The sequence below is a fragment of the Tarenaya hassleriana genome, unplaced genomic scaffold (assembly GCF_000463585.1).
Source record: "Tarenaya hassleriana unplaced genomic scaffold, ASM46358v1 Cleome224, whole genome shotgun sequence".
Classification (NCBI taxonomy): Eukaryota; Viridiplantae; Streptophyta; class Magnoliopsida; order Brassicales; family Cleomaceae; genus Tarenaya; species Tarenaya hassleriana.
In genome coordinates this window covers 38236-41471 of record NW_010965576.1, presented here as the reverse complement: position 1 = coordinate 41471, position 3236 = coordinate 38236, and positions in this window count along the sequence as shown.

The window sequence follows — 3236 nt, the reverse complement described above, 5'->3', positions numbered from 1 at the left end:
TTTTTTCAGAAATCAGAATTCTCTTTGGTAAATTGCCATTGTTGAGGTTGAGCTATCTCCCTCCTTCTCGCCGGCGGTGTGTCCGTTAGCTTAAGGCTCGGTGTGTCCGGCCTTACCCCGGCTTCGGTGTGTCCGAGCCAACCCCTTGGTGTGTCCGAGGTTTATTCTTCGTGTCTCCATCCACTCCTCCGCTGTCCAACGTCGTCCTCTCCATCGAACATCCCTTCCACCATCACCTTCCATCGGTTTCTCTCATAAACCAAAATTATCCCTCTTCCGACACCGCCTTCGGAAGTTCCAGCCCTCGTTGAAAGTCGAGAGCCTTCTCCGTGAAGGGCGAGAGACTGCAACCGAGATTAATTCCATCCATACGAGGCTGTGCTCATATCAGTTTTGGCCTCAGAATTTCCACCTTTGTCAAATCTCTCTAAGATTTGTTTTATATAGTGACTTTGGGATAACGCATAACCATCTTGTGTCTTGATAATTCTCATACCAAGTATTATATCTGCTATTCCCAAGTCTTTCATGTCAAAGTAATTTGATAACATGGTTTTCGTAGATTTAATCACTTTATCACTACTACCAGTGATGATCTTATCATCTACGTAAAGACAGATAATCACAAATTCTGTCTCGTTACCTTTGACATATATGCACTTGTCAACCTCGTTGACTCGAAATCCATTTGATAGCATTACGTTATCAAACTTCGCATGCCATTGTTACGGAGCTTATTTAAGTCCATACAAGGATTTCACAAGTCTACACACTTTTTTCTCTTGTTCGTGCACTCTGCACCCTTCAGGTTGAAGCATGTATAGTTCTTCTTCTAGTTCACCATTTAGAAATGCAGTCTTTACATCCATCTGATGTAATTCTAGATTATGTAAGTCCGCCAAGGCTATAATAAACTTTATGGATGTTTTCCGAGCGACTGGAGAGTAAACATCGAAGTAATTGACACCCTCAGTTTGCCTATAGCCTTTGACTACAAGTCTAGCCTTGTATTTTTCAATAGAACCATCCGGTTTCATCTTTCTTTTGAAGACCCATTTATAACCCAATGGTTTACATACTTGTGGAAGATCCACAAGTTCCCAAGTGTGATTTTGTCAGATTGATTCAATCTCACTCTTCACTACTTCCTTCCAATAAGGAGTTTCGGGAGATGACATAGCCTCTTGATATGTCTGTGGTTCTTTATCCAACATAAACGTTAGATAATCAGAACCAAAAGAAGTCAGTTTCTTTGCCCTTTTACTTCTTCTAGGCTCTTCATCCTCTTCCTCTAATTGCTTAGAAGATTCATGAATTCTTTGAGATTCCATATCACTTGGATCTAATTCTATCCGAGTCTTATAGGGAAATACATCTTCAAAAAATCAAAAAACGAAGCGTCTCTTGATTCAACGACTGTATTCGCATGTATTTCAGAATTATCTGATTTATACACCAAGAATCGGTAAGCACTCGAATTGTGTGCATAACCAATAAACAAACAGTCTATTGTTTTTGGTCCTAACCTAGTTCGTTTAGGAATAGGGATAGGAACCTTAGCCAGACAACCCCATACTCTCAAGTATTTGTAGCTAGGTGATTTTCCTTTCCACAACTCATAGGATATTTTGTCGAGCTTTTTATGGGGCACTCTGTTTAATACAAAGTTAGCAGAAATCACTACTTCCCCCCCACAAGTTCTGAGGAGATCCAGAACTTATTAACATAGTATTCATCATCTCTTTCAGCGTTCTATTCTTGCGTTTAGCAATGCCATTCTGTTCTGGCGTATAAGGGGCTGTAGTTTGATGGATGATGACATGATCTGCGCACAATTGCGCAAAAGGCGACTCATATTCACCTCCTCTATCGCTTCTCAAAGCTTTGATTTTCTTTCCAAGTTGATTTTCAACTTCGTTTTTATAGAGATTAAACATCTCTATTGCCTCATCTTTACTTCTCATTAAGTAGAGATAACAATACCGAGTACAATCATCAATAAAAGTAATGAAGTACTTTTTTCCACCCCTGGTTTGCACATATTTCAAATCGCATACATCTATATGTATCAATTCCAAAGGTTCAGTACTTCGTTCAATATTTTTAAACGAAGACTTAGCAAATTTCGCTTCAACGCAGACTTCACACTTGTGGTCTTTGTCTAATTTAAATTTTGGCAGTAGATTACAAGACATTAATCTTTGCATAGACTTAAGATTCACATGTCCTAATCTACCATGCCATAATCTTGACTCAATCAAGTAAGCAGAAGAAGTAGAAGCTTTATTAATATCATTTGCGGTTATATTATTTGCCGCATTGGTGTTACAAATGGTCATTACATTCATCTTGAACATACCATTTGCTAGATAACCTCTACCCAGATACACACCATCTTTTGACACTACAACTCTCTCAGATTCAAACACTAGCTTAAAGCCTTTCTTTGACATCACAGATCCAGAGAGCAGGTTCTTGCGAATGTCTGGCACATGAAGAACCTCAGTGAGTATCAGCTTCTTTCCAGATGACATCTTCAAAATGACTGAACCCTTACCTTCCACTTTGGATGCAGCAGAGTTTCCCATATAGCAGCTTTCTCCGGTGACAGCGTTATAGGTGGTGAACATCCATTTGTTAGCACAAATGTGGCGAGTTGCTCCAGTATCAATCCACCATTCTCTCGGATTATCTCCGACCATGTTCACTTCTGACACAACTGCTACGAACTCAGACTCCCCATCTTTTACTTCAGCTACATGAGCTTGGGTCTTATTCCAAATTTTCTTCTGGGCACCTTCCTTGCGATGGTAGCAGTCCTTCGCCAGATGTCTAGTCTTGCCACAGACGTAGCAATTCCCCTTGAATTTCTTGGAGTTGACATTCTTATCAATCTTCCGCTTCTTAATCCCTTTGGCCTTAGTCGTCTCAACGACATTTGCCTTGGATCCAAACTGCCCATTCATTTTAAGAATAGGTTGAGATTCCTGCCGAATTCTCACACGACGATGTAAATCCTTCAAAGACATGTCCTTAGGTTTTTGCCTCAGGTCATTCTTGAAACTCGTCCAGGATGGATGTAACTTTTCAATCAGAGTTGCCACCTGGAACCGTTCATTTACCATGATGTCTTCTCCCGCCAAGTTGTGGAAGATGATTTGTAATTCATCTACTTGTTCCACAACACTCCTTGTATCTACCATACGGTAGTTTAGGAGCTTGGCTACCACCATTCG